The sequence below is a fragment of the Oryctolagus cuniculus genome, chromosome 11, assembly GCF_051225735.1.
Source record: "Oryctolagus cuniculus isolate XC-2025 breed Fujian yellow rabbit chromosome 11, ASM5122573v1, whole genome shotgun sequence".
Lineage (NCBI taxonomy): Eukaryota > Metazoa > Chordata > Mammalia > Lagomorpha > Leporidae > Oryctolagus > Oryctolagus cuniculus.
This window is the reverse complement of record NC_142877.1, coordinates 122036120-122053179: the sequence shown is the minus strand read 5'-3', so window position 1 is coordinate 122053179 and position 17060 is coordinate 122036120.

The following is a 17060-nucleotide window of genomic DNA, read 5'->3' as shown; positions in this document are numbered from 1 at the left end:
CTGCCCGTGGGACACTGACCAGTTTCAAGAGCTGCCGTCCTGCCCGTGGGGGTCCTTGTTACGGTTTTATACAACACAGCCTTCTGCCTGCTGATCTCTTGCTTGGGATGCCTGAGGTATACCAGACAACTCTACTCCTCTGTGGCAGGCTTTACAGGTTTAGTATCAGAGTTACACTGGCATCCTAAACTGATTTTGAGATAAATATTTTATTTTCCTCTAATTTTTAGAGTATATAAGGTGTTTCTACTTTTTAAGATTTATTTATTTATTTGAAAGGCAGAGAGTTAGAGAGAGAGAGATGGGGGGAGAGGGGGAGAGAGAGGAAGAGAGAGAGGGAGAGAGAGGGAGGGGGGAGGGAGAGGGAGATATATATATATATATATATATAGAGAGAGAGAGAGAGAGAGAGAGAGAGAGAGGTCCTCCATCCACTGGTTCACTCCCCAATGGCCACAATGGCCCGAGCTGGGCTGATCCGAAGCTGGGAGCCAGGAGCTTCTTCCGGGTCTCCTACGTGGGTGCAGGGGTCCAAGGACTTGGGCCATCTTCCACTGCTTTCCCAGGTGCATTAGCAGGGAGCTGGATTGGAGGTGGAGCAGCCAGGACAGGAACTAGCACCCGTGTGGGATGCCGGTGCTGCAGGCGGTGGCTTTACCTGCCACGCCAGAGTGCCGGCCCTGGTGCTTCTACCTTTTAAAAAGTTTTTATCTATTTATCTATTACTTTGACAGGTGCAGAGACAGAGAGGGAGAGAGAGCTAGAGAGGGAGACAGAGAGAGAGAGGGAGACAGAGCTAGAGAGGGAGACAGAGAGAGAGAGGGAGACAGAGTTAGAGAGGGAGACAGAGTTAGAGAGAGAGACAGGGATAGAGAGGGAGACAGAGAGAGAGAGAGGGAGACAGAGAGAGAGAGGAAGACAGAGAGAGAGAGGGAGACAGAGTTAGAGAGAGAGACAGGGATAGAGAGGGAGACAGAGAGAGAGAGGGAGACAGAGTTAGAGAGAGAGACAGGGATAGAGAGGGAGACAGAGAGAGAGAGGGAGGCAGAGCTAGAGAGGGAGACAGAGCTCCGTCTGCTGGTTCACTCTCCAAGTGCCCTCAAGGCCTGAGGCTGGGCCGAGCTGAAGCCGGGAGCCAGGGACCCGACCTGGGTCTCCGGTGTGAGTGGCGGGGTCTCCCCGTGGCCGCCGGGCCCTCCATTAGCGGGGAGCTGCAGTCAGGAGCCAGAGGGGGAACTGAACCCAGGTACCCCGAGACGGGACCCGAGCGCCGTAACCCGGTCGTGGCAGCCAGGCCACACCCGTCCTGGTGTCTCCATCGGCAGAGTGAGAGCCTTCGGCTAAGCTGCTGGCCCAGAGCGGTGGTTGTCAGCCGTTACTTCACGTCAGCGAGGCTGTGTTGACAGCCGTGGGGCCGATGCTCCCTCCCAGATCTGTCCACTCCGTCTCAGGCCTCACGTACGTGGGCACGCGTGTTTCCCAAGAGTCCCCGTGCAACGCCTGTGCGTCCTGTAGTGACTTCTCCCTCATTTTGACGTTGGTCTCCCCCCACCCCATGTGAGCACCTCCCCTGCTAAGTCCCAGTTTGTTGTTCACTTTGAATAACTCGCTTTTCCCTTTGTCACTTCTTAGCTGCAGGTTTTCCATTTTATTTAATTTTGAACCAACTTTCATTTTTTTATTCTGCTTTCCTTGGGATTAATGTGCTTTTCTCTCCTGGCTTCTTAAGGGAGATAATTGATTCTAAAGCTCTCTTGCCCCCCAGTTCCCCTGGGAGGAGGAGACAGGAGACGCTGCACCCCAACTTCGGCACCTGCTCTGAAGTGCAGGCCAAGAACACGGCTTTGCCTCGGAAGACGGAGCCACCCTGGACCCCAGGCATGAGTGGTGAATCTGAGCACCGATGGGCCCTGGACTTCCAGGACGCCGGCGATCAGGCGGAGAAGCGGCTGGTGACGGAGCAGCGGGACATCTGCGTGAAGAAGAGGAGGAGGAAGAGGGGGAGGAGCAGGACCTGGGACTTCACCCCACACCGTGAGAAAAATTAACGCAAAACCTGCCGCAGGACTGGTGTTGCGACGCAGCGGGTTAAGCATCCCGTGTGCTTGCTGGTTCGAATCCCGGCTGCTCCACTTCCCATCCAGCTCCCTGCTGATGCACCTGGGAAAGCAGCAGACGATGGCCCAGTGCCTGGGCCCTGCACCCACCTAGGAGACCCAGATGGAGTTCCTGGCTCCTGGCTTCAGCCTGGCCCAGCCCTGGCCATCGCAGCCATTTGGAGAGTGAAGCAGCAGATGGAAGACCTCTCTCTCTCTCTCTCTCTCCCTCTCTCAATCTCTCTGTACCTCTGCCTTTCACATAAATAAAAGTAAATCTTTAGAAAGTGTGTCCTAGGCCTAAATGTGACCACTGCCGCTGCGAGTGTGCAGAGGACAGCGCGGGCCTCAGACGACCATTCGTGGCGCTGCGCTTTCTCCACCGTGGCACCGGGAGCAGAGTCTATACAAAGACGGCATAAATGGGACCACAGCAAAACCGAAACTTATGCTCTCCGGAAGAACCCATCTAGGAAATGAACAAAGTCCAAACTGTGTCTGGAACGGAGAACTTGCGTCCAGGCTGTGTGAAGGACCTGGGGCGGGACCTGCGGAGCTGAGGGTCGGCCACCACGTGCGGCGCCCGCCCCCGGCCTGAGTCCCGTCTGTGGGCCACCACGCTAGGCACCTGTTCCCGGCCTGAGTCCCGTCTGTCGGCCGCCACGCGAGGCGCCCGCCCCCGGCCTGAGTCTTGTCTCTGCGTCCTGCTAACCCACACCCCGAGTGCAGCAGACACGGCTCCGTTACGAGGGTCTCTGCCACCCCCGAGGGAGTGGGGGAGTTCCTGGCTCCCGGCTTCAGCCTGGCCCAGTCCTGGCTGTTAGGGGAACTGGGGACTGAGCCAGCGGGTGGGAGATGTCTCTCTCTCTCTGTGTCTCTCTCTCTGTGTCTTTGTCTCTGTCTCTCCCCCCACCCTCCGCATCCTGCCTTCCAAATAAAATAAGCAAGTACACATTCCCAAAACACACTATATAACCAAAAGCTATTTTTTCAAAAAACCAGCTTCTCGCTTGGCTGATTTTTTGTGATGTTTTTTTGGATTCAATCCTGTTAATTTCTTCTCTGGTTTTAATTATTTCTCTTCTCCTACTAGATTTGGGTTTGGTTTGCTGCAGTTTTTCTAGGTCCTTGAGGTGCGCTGAAAGCTCATTTATTTGGTACCTTTCCAATTTCTTGATATAGGCACCTATTGCTATAAATTTGCCTCTCAATACTGCTTTTGCTGTATCCCATAAGTTTTGATATGTTGTGTTGTTGTTTTCATTTACTTCCAGAAAGTTTTTGATTTCTCTTTTGATTTCTTGAATGACCCAGTGTTCATTCAGGAGCATGTTGTTCAGTCTCCACGTGTTTGCATACTTTCTGGGGTTTCCTGAGTTGCTAATTTCCAGCTTCATCCCGCTGTGGTCTGAGAAGCTGCATGGTATGATTCTGATTCTTTTAAATTTGCTGAGACTTGCTTTATGGCCTAGTATGTGATCAATCCTAGAGAAGGTTCCATGCGCTGCTGAGAAGAATGTGAAGTCTGTAGATGTAGGGTTGAAAGTTCTGTAGATATCTGTTAGATCCATCTGGGCTATAGTGTCGATTAAATCTGCTGTTTCCTTGTTATCAATAAAATCAGAGATGAAAAAGGAAACATAACAACAGACACCACAGAAATAAAAAGAATCATCAGAAATTACTACAAGGACTTGTATGCCAGCAAACAGGAAAACCTATCAGAAATGGATAGATTCCTGGACACATGCAATCTACCAAAATTGAACCTAAATAGACCCATAACTGAAACAGAAATTGAAACAGTAATAAAGGCCCTCCCAACAAAGAAAAGCCCAGGACCAGATGGATTCACTGCTGAATTCTACCAGACATTTAAAGAAGAACTAATCCCATTTCTTCTCAAACTATTCAGAACAATCGAAAAAGAGGGAATCCTCCCAAATTCTTTCTATGAAGCCAGCATCACCTTAATCCCTAAGCCAGAGAAAGATGCAGCACTGAAAGAAAATTACAGACCAATATCCCTGATGAACATAGATGCAAAAATTCTCAATAAAATTCTGGCCAATAGAATACAACAACACATCAGGAAAATCATCCACCCAGACCAAGTGGGATTCATCCCTGGTATGCAGGGATGGTTCAACATTCGCAAATCAATCAATGTGATTCACCACATTAACAGACTGCAGAAGAAAAACCATATGATTATCTCAATTGATGCAGAGAAAGCATTTGATAAAATTCAACACCCTTTCATGATGAAAACTCTAAGCAAATTGGGTATAGAAGGAACATTCCTCAATATAATCAAAGCAATTTATAAAAAACCCACAGCCAGCATCCTATTGAATGGGGAAAAGTTGGAAGCATTTCCACTGAAATCTGGCACCAGGCAGGGATGCCCACTCTCACCACTGCTATTTAACATAGTTCTGGAAGTTTTAGCCAGAGCCATCAGACAAGAAAAAGAAATCAAAGGAATACAAATCAAGAAGGAAGAAGTCAAACTATCCCTCTTTGCAGACGATATGATTCTGTACTTAGAGGATCCAAAGAACTCTACTAAGAGACTATTGGAACTCATAGAGGAGTTTGGCAAAGTGGCAGGATATAAAATCAATGCACAAAAATCAACAGCCTTTGTATACACAAGCAATGCCATGACTGAGAAAGAACTGCTAAGATCAATCCCATTCACAATAGCTACAAAAACAATCAAATACCTTGGAATAAACTTAACCAAGGACGTTAAAGATCTCTACGATGAAAATTACAAAACCTTAAAGAAAGAAATAGAAGAGGATACCAAAAAATGGAAAAATCTTCCATGCTCATGGATTGGAAGAATCAACATCATCAAAATGTCCATTCTCCCAAAAGCAATTTATAGATTCAATGCAATCCCAATCAAGATACCAAAGACATTCTTCGCAGATCTAGAAAAAATGATGCTGAAATTCATACGGAGGCACAAGAGACCTCGAATAGCTAAAGCAATCTTGTACAACAAAAACAAAGCCAGAGGCATCACAATACCAGACTTCAGGACATACTACAGGGCAGTTGTAATCAAAACAGCATGGTACTGGTACAGAAACAGATGGATAGACCAATGGAACAGAATTGAAACACCAGAAATCAACCCAAACATCTACAGCCAACTTATATTTGATCAAGGATCTAAAACTAATTCCTGGAGCAAGGACAGTCTATTCAATAAATGGTGCTGGGAAAACTGGATTTCCACGTGCAGAAGCATGAAGCAAGACCCCGACCTTACACCGTACACAAAAATCCACTCAACGTGGATTAAAGACCTAAATCTACGTCCTGACACCATTAAGTTATTAGAGAACATTGGAGAAACCCTTCAAGATATTGGCACAGGCCAAGAATTTCTGGAAAAGACCCGGGAGGAACAGACAGTCAAAGCCAAAATCAACTATTGGGATTGCATCAAATTGAGAAGTTTCTGTACTGCAAAAGAAACAGTCAGGAGAGTGAAGAGACAACCGACAGAATGGGAAAAAATATTTGCAAACTCTGCAACAGATAAAGGGTTAATAACCAGAATCTACAAAGAGATCAAGAAACTCCACAAAAACAAAACCAACAACCCACTTAAGAGATGGGCCAAGGACCTCAATAGACATTTTTCAAAAGAGGAAATCCAAATGGCCAACAGGCACATGAAAAAATGTTCAAGGTCACTAGCAATCAGGGAAATGCAAATCAAAACCACAATGAGGTTTCACCTCACCCCGGTTAGAATGGCTCACATGCAGAAATCTACCAACAACAGATGCTGGAGAGGATGTGGGGAAAAAGGGACACTAACCCACTGTTGGTGGGAATGCAAACTGGTCAAGCCACTATGGAAATCAGTCTGGAGATTCCTCAGAAACCTGAATATAACCCTACCGTTCGACCCAGCCATCCCACTCCTTGGAATTTACCCAAAGGAGTTTAAATTGATAAACAAAAAAGAGGTCTGCACCCTAATGTTTATTGCAGCACAATTCACAATAGCCAAGACCTGGAACCAACCTAAATGCCCATCAATGGTAGACTGGATAATGAAATTATGGGATATGTATTCTTTAGAATACTATACCGCAGTAAGAAACAACGAAATCCAGTCATTTGCAACAAAATGGAGGAATCTGGAACACATCGTGCTGAGTGAAGTAATCCAGTCCCAAAGGGACAAATACCATATGTTCTCCCTGATCGGTGACAACTGACTGAACACCAAAAAGGAAACCTCCTGAAGTGAAATGGACACTATGAGAAACGGTGACTTGATCAGCATAGCCCTGACTGCTAATGGACAACTTAATACATTATCCCTCATAGTATTTTTTTTTTTGTCTGTTCTACTTAATATGACTGGTTTAATTCTGTAATTATCACACAGTTATTCTTAAGTGTTGAAAATTAACTGAAATGTGATCCCTGTTAAACATAAGAGTGGGAATAAGAGAGGGAAGAGATGTATAATTTGGGGCATGCTCGGGCTGACTTGCCCCAGTTGGTAGAGTTGGAAACATACCAGGGGATTCCAATTCAATCCCATCAAGGTGGCATGTGCCAATGCCATCTCACTAGTCCAAGTGATCAATTTCAGTTCACAATTGATCATAATGAAAGGACTAAGAGTCAAAGGGAGCACATAAACAAGTCTAGTATCTGCTAACACTAACCGATAGAATAAATAAAGGGGAGAGTGATCCAACATGGGAAGTGAGATACTCAGCAGACTCATAGAATGGCGGATGTCCTAAATAGCACTCTGGCCTCAGAATCAGCCCTAAAGGCACTCGGATCTGGCTGAAAAGCCCATGAGAGTATTTCAGTCATGGAAAGCCAAGACACTCTGGCAAAAATATCTCTGTGAGATCCCAGTGGAAAGAACAGGTCTTCAAAGAGGGAGGTGCCTTTCTCTGAAGGGAGGAGAGAACCTCCACTTTGACTATGACCGTGTCTAAACAAGATAAGAGTTGGAGAACTCAAGGGGCTTCCATAGCCTTGGAAACTCATGACTGGTGCATAGGGAGATTACTGATGCCATAAACAGGAGTGTCAATTTGTAAAGTCAACAACAGGAGTCACTGTGCACTTACTCCTCATGTAGGATCTCTGTCCTTAATGTGCTGTACACTGAGGCTTAATGCTATAACGAGTACTCAAACAGTATATTTCACTTTGAGTTTCTATGGGGGTGCAAACTGTTGAAATCTTTACTTAATGTACACTAAACTGATCTTCTGTAAAAAAAAAAAAAAAAGAAATTAGCAATTCCCAACTTGACTCTCACTGGGATTAAACATGACAATAGGTCTGATCTGATTTCATCATCATTTAAAAAAAAATCATGTATTATTTTTCACTTTATGTTTCTGTGTGGGAGCAAACTGTTGAAATCCTTACTTAATGTATACTAAGCTGATCTTCTGTATATTAAGATAATCTAAAATGAATCTTGATGTGAATGGAAGGGGAGAGGGAGTGGGAAAGGGGAGGGTTGTGGGTGGGAGGGACGGTATGGGGGGGAAGCCATTGTAACCCATGAGTCGTACTTTGGAAATTTATATTCATTAAATAAAAGATAAAAAAAAAAAAGCTAAGAAGACAAACGTCTAGGGGTGAAAACGCTCCCCAGTGAGGACATGGACACGGCGCCAGCACGTGGGAAGACGCCCGTTCTCATCAGGGTTTGTAAAAACGCAGACACCCAAAGGAGGCGCCCACGGCTCGGTCACACCGGCCCAGGCAGGTGCTGGGGGGGCGGAGCCCTCAGGGTACAATGGGGGTGACCACCTGGGACATAATTCAGTCAGTTTCTGGAAACGTGAAGCCTACGTGTACCATACGCCCAGCCACTCTGCCCTCGGGAGTTCACCCAGGAGGGATGGAAACACGTCACACAGAGGCGCCCACGCGTGTGCGGGCGGGCGACGTCGCTCCTGGAAGGCACCTTCTGCTCCCCGCGCTGCTCTGCGTGCCTCCTGGGGCCGTCTCTAGATCCCAGACCGCACGTACTCCGGAGAACGGAATGGAAGGGGAGTTTATCTGAGTGACAAAGAATTGTGAAATCCGTGCTGGGGGGCCTCAGGGACAATATTGTGAAAAAAAATCTGTGCACAAAATACACAAACTTTCATTGCATTTTCCGTGCACTTTTTTTTTAAAAGACTTATTTATTTATATGAAAGTCAGAGTTACACAGAGAGAGAAGGAGAGGCAGAGAGAGAGAGAGAGAGAGAGAGAGAGAGAGAGTCTTCCATCCACTGGTTCACTCCCCAATTGGCCACAATGGCCAGAGCTGTGCGGATCCAAAGCCAGGAGCCAGCAGCTTCCTCAGGGTCTCCCACGTGGGTGCAGGGGCCCAAGGACTTGGGCCATCCTCTGCTGCTTTCCCAGGCCACAGCAGAGAGCTGGATCGGAAGAGGAGCAGCCGGGACTAGAACCAGCGCCCATATGAGTGCTTGTGCTTCAGGCCAGGGCGCTAACCCGCCATGCCACAGGCCGGCTCCCCACGCACTTTCGAAAGCAGCCTTCTGGACACCTTGCGCTGATGGCCGGTTCTGTGCCTCCGACTCCGCCGCCCGCCCCATGCCCGCGAGGGTTAGCTCAGGCTGCACTTCCTCCCTCAGCTTGGGGGTTGCAGTCACGGCTCTCAGGCCACAGCGGCCACCTGCTAAGGGACATGGCCTTGATGGTCCTCATCAGAGTCCGCAAACGCACACGGAGACTGCAGAGCCACAGCCAAGCGTCCACCTGCTGCCATGCCGGCTTTGTGAAGCTCACCTGAGGGGCGGGACCCACTCTTGCAGGAGCGCTGGGCTAAAGCAACACCAGGACGTTTCTGCCCCGCCCCACGCGCACCCAGGAGGCCCCGGGGTCCACCCCAGGCAGCGTGAGGCCCGGCTGGAGCCACCGCGTGGACCGGAGGCCCAGGAAGTACTCCCAGCAGAGGCAGCCCCAGAACTGGGTACAGGAAGTGGGAGTTGGGTTACACCTGCTGGGCACAGGAGGCCCTCACAGAGCGTCCAGCACGGGTGTCCGGGAACAAGGGGGTGGGGTGCAGGGGTGAGGTGGGGGGGTGGGTGGGCAAGGGAGCGGAGGGCGGGGAGGGGGCAGAGGGGCGAGGGGGGCGGGGAGGGGGCGGAGGGGGGGGCGGGGAGGGGGCGGAGGGGAGAGGGAGTGGAGGGAGAGGGGGCAGGGAAGGCCAGGGGAGCGAGGGGCCGGGGGCTCCTCGGGAATGCAGGGGTTCCCCCGGCGCAGTCAGCACACAGGTGCCGGACACCCAGCTAATTTGTGCAGCCCTGAGGAGGTGAGCGCGAAAGCCGAGAGCAAGCGTTCGGAAACATTCATGGAAAATCGGCAAGGTCCTTCCGTGTCTGCGGAAGTTAATAACAAAAACACTTGGATTTATTTATTTTTTTTTTAGTCATTGCTCCTTGCTATAATTTTCAAAATACCATCGGCGATGGAGAGAATACCACCGGCCCCCGCCCCGGATGGTGGAGAGGCACCCAGAAGCATCACATGATGGGGGGGGTGGAACCTGAGGGGCCGGAACCAGGCCGGGCAAGGCTGCGTGAGTGGACCGGCCAGGGTGACTGCGCTGCCTGTCCCACATGACAGGAAGCCCTCCTGGGTTCCTGGCTGGTGGGTGTGGTCAGATTTCTTCTGGCGATTGTCCCAGGGCTTTGAGGGAGAAGACCCTGGAAGGAGGGAGGCCAGGCTGAACTTGGGGATGCGTCGGTGACATTGTCCAAGAGGCCAGGGGCTGGCACTGGGCAGCTCTGCGGTGACACAGCTCGGCACCCCGGTCCCGTGAGAGCAAGGGTCTAGGGCTTCAGCCCTGCCCTGGACCACAGTGGGGCCCCGGAGAGTCTCCCCAGGGGCAGGGGACGAGGACTTGTGGGGGGGGGGGCCTTGTGCCCCGGCCAGGCGAGGAGTGAGAGAGGAGGTCCCCCTACTGCTGCCTTCAGTCCCCTGGGCCCCACATGCTGGGACCCCACAAAGCCAGGGCCCCACGTGCAGGGCAGAGCCCAAGGCCCCTCCCCAGGACCGGCACCAGGCTGCGGCTCCCTGGTTCCGTGGGGAGCAGGCTGTCTGGCAGAAGTGGGCTGGGCAGGGCAGGTCCCCACTGCTGGAGCGAGCTCGGATCTCTGCCTCCCAAGTATCAAATCGCTGAACTTAGGAGTTTCTGTTCACCAAAGGACACCAAAGAAGGCCGCAGCTGAGGCACAGGGTGGGAGACGTCTGCAGCCTGGAACCGGAACACGCAGCTCGTGTCAACGCGTGCTTTAGAAAATCATACAGAGCAGTCAAAGGACAAAAATGCCCCACACCCCACTGCCAAAATAAAATGAAACGTAGGCACAAGCCGGGAACAGACGCTGGGAAGAACATCCAGCGGCCGGCACGCATGTCTCGAATGCCCTGGCCCAGGCCTCCGGAGAGTTGGCATGGAGCCAGCCCGGCTGTGTCCCCGGCACAGCCGGCGCCCGGGGCTCCACTCACAGAGGAAGAAGCTCATCTGGTCCACAGCTGGACAGGCTCCAAGTTCAAGCTCGGTGAACCCGCTGGGTCAGCCCCTGTGGGGAGCAGGCACCAGAGAAAGGTCACACAGCAGGCAGCAGGTCAGAGGGGCCGGCACCCCACACACCCTCCCGAGGGCCCCGGGGACCTAAGGACCTCCCAGCACCGCAGTGGGGACAAAACTCCCAGCACACGAAAGGCAGAGAGATGAGCCACACCTGTGCCGCCTCCTGCCTACCAGACTGAAAACCAAGTATGTAGTGTAGTGTAGTGGGTAGAGCCTCCGCCTTCAGTGCTGGCATCCCCTATGGGCGCAGGTTCGAGTCCCGACTGCTCCACTTCCAATCCAGCTCTCTGGAAAAAGCAGTGGAGGATGGCCCAAGTGCTCGGGCCCCTGCTCCCACAGGGGAAACCCAGAAGAAGCTCCTGGCTCCTGGTTTTGGCTGACCCAGCTCTGGCTATTGCAGCCATCTGGGGAGTGAACCAGCGGATGGAAGACCTCTCTCTCTCTCTCTCTCTCTCTCTCTCTCTGCCTCGGCCTCTCTGTCACTCTGCTTTTCAAATAAATAAATCTTTTTTAAAAAGTGTACACGTGGGGATGGTTCACAAGGTTGCTCCCATAGAAAAATTTTTCAAATATAAGGTAACACGTTTCATTATCGGACTAAATACATTTTAGGATGAAAAGCATCCCAATGACAAATGGCAGCGCTACACAGTGACAAAACAGAATACTAGATCAAGAAGATATAGTAGTTATGAATATATATGCCCTGGAAGATATCGCATCACAATATATAAAGCGGCAACTGGCAGAATTACGAGGGAAAATCGAGACAGCAGGATTTATGGCCTGAGATTGTCACAAAGCCTCATAGACACTGCTACAATACGGGGACAAAGCAGTCAGACACAAAAGAGCAGAAACACGCAGAAGTGTGAGTGACAAGATTAACAAAGCTCCCAGAGAAGACAGATGTGCGTGGAGCGGGGCTGCCGCGGCCCCGGGTGACGGCCAAGGTCAGAAAGCGGAGCCGGCCCCCGGCCCACCCAGGCCTGGCGGCCCGCGCAGACGCAGGGATATTAGAAACCAATAACACCACGTGGTTTTAAACGAACAAAATACCCGACGTCCAGCGATTTAAAAAGCCTTCTGGTGTGGGGGCCCTGGGGTGCGGAGCGGCGGCCGGGGGAGGAGCGGAGCCTTCCCGGGACAGCCGGACACACGGTCAAGGGACATGGCCTCAGCCTTCGACTCCGGCAGGAAGCAGCCCAAACGGGTCAGAAAGAAGGAGGCCCGGGCCAGGTGCAGCAGGTCGGGCCCCGCTCGCCACGCCGCCCGCCCCGAACACACCTGGAAAGCAGCGGAAGACGGCAGAAGTGTTCCGGCCGCTGCCACCCACGTGGGAGCCCCAAACGGAGCTCCGGGCCCCTGGCTTCCGCCCGGCCCTGCCCCAGGGCTGCGTCCATCGGGGGCGTGGACCAGCGGACGGAAGAGTGTCTCTCTCCCACTGCCTCTCTCTGCTACTCTGCCTTTCAAATATATATATATATATATATATATATATATATATATATATATACATGTATTATTTTTTTTTCACAAAGCGCGAGGTAGGGAAGGCGGACAGGTACCAGACAGACAAGGAAGCCCACAGCGGCTTCTCTAGATCGGCAACACGGTGAACCCCGGGCAGACCCGGCCGACGAAACGAGGGGGCCCGCACCTGCGGAACCCAGAACTCCACAGAAGAACCCCGCGAGCAGAGACGTGGGTCAGAGGCCACGGCCTAGACGTGAGCTTCTGGAAGGCCACAGATCCCACACTGGGGTGGGAGGCGGAAGATTCCACGTGAGGTCCGCGATGGCGGGCGGGGCGGGCAGTCAGCCTCGGGCCCAGGATGCGGGGGGGCCGCGTGGTGCCCGAGTGGCTGGGTTCAGGGCCCAGCCCCGGCTCCTGACCCCAGACCTGAGAGGCGGCGGTGCTGGCTCAAGGACGTGGGGCCCTGTCACACGCAGGGGAGACCTGGGGTGGGGTCCCACCTCTGCCCGGCCCAGCCCAGGCGTTGCAGGCGTGGGGGGGAGCCAGCAAGCAGGTGGGAGCTCGCTCACTCGCTCCCAAAATATCTTTGAAAACTTTAATATCAGCCGTCATTTAAACCTCGCCAGAGAGGGAAAACAAAGCAATAAAAAATTAGGCATAGAAAGCACCCTAGGAAAGTTGCCCCAAACCCTCAAAGAAGAGAATTCCTGTTGGAGAAAAGTACAGCTCACCCCAGATAACGAGAGAGACGGTTCTGTGAATTTTAAGTTTTATTGGTTTCAGAGCTAGTAAAAGGCCTCCAGGAAGCATCTATACTCTCTTATTTAAAAAAAAAAAAAGATGTATTTATTTTACTTGAAAGTCAGAGTTACAGAGAGGCAGAGGGAGAGAGAGAGAGACAGAGAGAGACAGAGACAGAGAGAGACCTTCCATCCGCTGGTTCACTCCCCAGTTGGCCGAAACGGGCAGAGCTGCGCCCATCAGGAGCCAGGAACCAGGAGCTTCCTCCAGGTCTCCCACGTGGGTGCAGGGGCCAAAGCACTTGGGCCATCTTCTGCTGCTTTCCCAGGCACATTAGCAGGGAGCTGGATGGGAAGTGGAGCAGCCGGGACTTGAACCTGCGCCCATAGAGGCTGCCAGTGCCAAAGGCTGCAGCTTTAGCCACCACGCAGCCACAACGCTGGCCCCAAGATGATAGACTTTAGAACGGGGTGAGGTGTGCTCCCCAACGCTTCACGGAGAGGAGCCGGCGTCCATGCGGCCACAACTTTGTGAACCAGGGAAGCCCAGGTGAAGCAGGTATCAGATTTGTCCCTGCACCACCCATGTGATGGGCAGAGTGTGCCGGGCTCGGTAAGGACGAGGCCCTGCCAGCGGGGACACAGCCCGCCTCGCCGGCCCTGTGTCTCTGTGGCATGGCTGTCCACCTGCTGGGCACGGGCAGGCTTTGTGGAGAGCCAATGGCCATGTCCAGAGGAACAGGACGGGGGGTGGGGGGCAGGCAGAAGCCTGCTGTGCAGCCACGGCCACGGGTTCCTGCCGAAACGCCGACACAGCCATCAGACACCGTCGCGTGAAGACCGGAAGCAGCTAAGGCCCACGGCAGGGTAACACGCGTGAAAAATCAGGACGCACGCGTGACCCTAGAAAGCAGTGTTCAGAGCTGCACAAGTAATGACGGACAGAGAAGGGCGGCCCTGGCTGCTGGGAACGGAGCGGTGGGGATTAGGCTTCTGGGTCACAGAGCCGGGCATGGTGGCCATGGCACATCGAGGGGTGAGGGCCGTGCCTGGGCCCCTTTACACACCCGTGGACCAGGACCGAGTCTGCCAGCGCCGATGCGTGGGAAAAGCCTCACTTTCAGAGCCACCTGGGCAAGTGCGTGACTCTGAGGCCATGTGACCACGATTCTCTCAAGCAGGTAAACAAAAGGACAGCAAACCTGCCTCTGGTCTTCTATTTTTTTCCAAATTCAAGCCCAGATGCAAGTGCAAACCCAGGAAACAGAGGAGACCGGTCGCTGTCCAGCCGTGGAGACAGGTGACGACCCAGACCAACGCTAAGTCTGCGCAATCCACGGGAGACAACCTCCCACGTGCGGCCACACTTCCACGGAGCGGCCTCCACGGCCACGTCACCCAGCCTGCACCGTCCTCCCAGCCCGCCAATCACGAACCCGACTCGCGATTGGCAGTTTGCCTGCTCCTGGGACAGGGCCCACAAGCCCCGCCCCTTCCTGCTCCGTAGGAGCCTCCTGCCGCTCCGAGGTTACAGCCTTTCGTCGGGGCGGCCCGTCCAGTGCTGACAAGGATCCTGAGGGCCACCCGGCGGGACGGCAGGAGGTCACTGGCCAGGCAGGAGAAGCCCGCTGGCCTCGCCCGGAGTCGCCCGGAGTGCACGGGAAAGAAACCAGCGCGAGCAGGCGTCAGTGGTGCTGTCGACAGCTGATGCACGCGTGTGTGCCCGGCCACGGGCTCTGCCGCTCACGGAAGGGACGGAGGCGCTGGCTGGGGGTAGCCGCTCCCGCAAGCCCAGCCCCAGCGTCAGCAGAGACAACACCGAGGCTTCTGTGGCCGAAAGCAGATGTCGGAAGGACTGCGGGGATTCTCGTGTCACCAAGAGCTCGTACCAAGAAGTAAAAACAGCATCAACGCCGAGTGGGACACGTGGGACGTGAGCGCTACCTGCGGATCACGGGCAGGTACTGAACTCACCAGACACGCGTTCTGGACACAGGACAGCACTGGCCGACCGACTGCGGCTTCAGAGAGACCCACGTTAAAGGTCCGGGTGTGCGGGGCGGCGCTGTGGCAGAGCGGTGAAGCCTCTGCCTGCAGCACCAGCATTCCCTAGGGGCACGGGTTCGAGTCCCGGCTGCTCCTCTTCTGATCCAGCTCCCTGCTATGGCCTGGGAAAGCAGCAGAAGATGGCCCACATGCTTGGGCCCCTGCGCCCACTCCTGGCTTTGGATCGGCTCAGCTCCAGCCATTGCAGCCATTGGGGAGTGAACCAGCAGGTGGAAGACTCCCTCCACCTCTTGCTGTAACTCTGCCTTTCAAATAAATAAAATATTTTTAAAAAACAGTCCAGTTGTACCACATCGCATAAAACGCTGGCAAAGGATGCCCCGTGCAGACAGCCGCCAGCAGCAAGGTGGTGTCCTTGTCACCAAGTGGAGCGGGATCTGAAGTGTCGCTGGAGACTGAAGGAACAGTAATGGAATTCAACCCCAGGCTGCGACCTGAGACAGACGACGTAGAGAGATCAGCACGGTCACACGGGTCGGGAGCGAAACAGACATTTTGAACGATTGCATCTCAAGATTTTTGAGATTTTTAAAAGATGTTTTTATGCATTTGAAAGTCAGGGTTATACGGAAGGAGGGAGAGACAGAGAGGTAGAGAGAGGTCTTCCATCTGCTGGTTCACTCCCCAAATGGCCACAGCGGTCAGGGCTGGGCCAGGCTAAAGCCAGGAGCCAGGAGCTTCCTCGGGGTCTCCCACGCAGGTGCAGGGCCCAAGGGGCATCTTCCACTGCTTTCCCAGGCCACAGCAGAGAGCTGGATGGGAAGTGGAGCAGCTGGGACTTGAACCTGCGCCCAAATGGGATGCTGGCATTGCAGGCGGCAGCTTTCCCCGTTGAGCCACAGCGCCGGCCCCACGGAATCCCATACACACACAGCAAAATCTTGGTGGTTTCCTGGTGAAGATGCGGTGACACCGAGCGGGGAGGGGAAGACAGAGGAGCAATGTCACCACCCGGGCGCAGATGCATGGGTGCCTGACCGAGAGCAGGCGGCGTTCGCGTCTGTGGGAAGAACAAGCTCACAGCTGGCATCGAATTTCCTGGGGAAATAGTGAAAGTTTTCTCCTGAGATCAGAAAAGATAAAAGCATTTCTGATATTTTCTGCATTGAAGAAGAGTCAAGTAAATGCATAACACTTGGGAAGAAAAAATTAAAAGTTTCATAATTATGCGTATAAAAAAACAGGGCCAGCACTGTGGCATAGTGGGTAAAGCTGCCGCCTGCAGTGCCGCCATCCCATGTGGGCGCTGGTTCAAGTCCTGGCTGCTCCACTTCCAATCCAGCTCTCTGCTGTGGCCTGGGAAAGCAGCAGCAGATGGCCCAAGTTCTCGGGCCCCTGCACCCGCGTGGGAAACCTGGAAGAAGCTCCTGGCTCCTGGCTTCAGATCAGCACAGCTCCAGCCGTTGTGGCCAACTAGGAAGTGAACCAGCGGATGGAAGACCTCTCTCTCTCTGTCTCTCTCTCTCTCTCCTCTTTCTCTGCTTCTCCTTCTCTGTGTAACTCTGACTTTCCAATAAATAAATAAATATTTTAAAAAAAGAAAACACAAAATGACCCACAGAAAAATTATGAATGGTATTAGAACGAGTAGGGAGCAAAGCAAAATTCTTTCTTTTTAAGTCGAAATGAGTTACATGTTTAGCCCAGCAACAAGTGGAAGAAAACGATTTTACCTGCCACTCATCATGCTCTCTGAGGGTAAATGCCGATACTTGGAAAATAATAGAATATGTACACGAATGCTCCGTTACAAACCAGTAACATGTTTGGAAAACCTGGAAACAGACCTAAATAAACGTACCTCATCTGCGGACTGAGACGCTGCCCGGGGATGCCGGCTTTCTCCCATCGGAGCTGAGGTTCAGCGTAACCCAAACAAACGTCGCAGCCCCGTGATGCGAGGGAAGCAGACGGCTTAGGGAGGGAGGTGATGGGCAGGCAGAACAGATGACAAACAGAGACAATTCACACGGAAATGCCAAGAGCGGCAAGTAAGCACAGGCGTGAATGAGAGGAGCCACTGTCGCTATGCGTGGCAGGTCCCGGAGCCGCTGG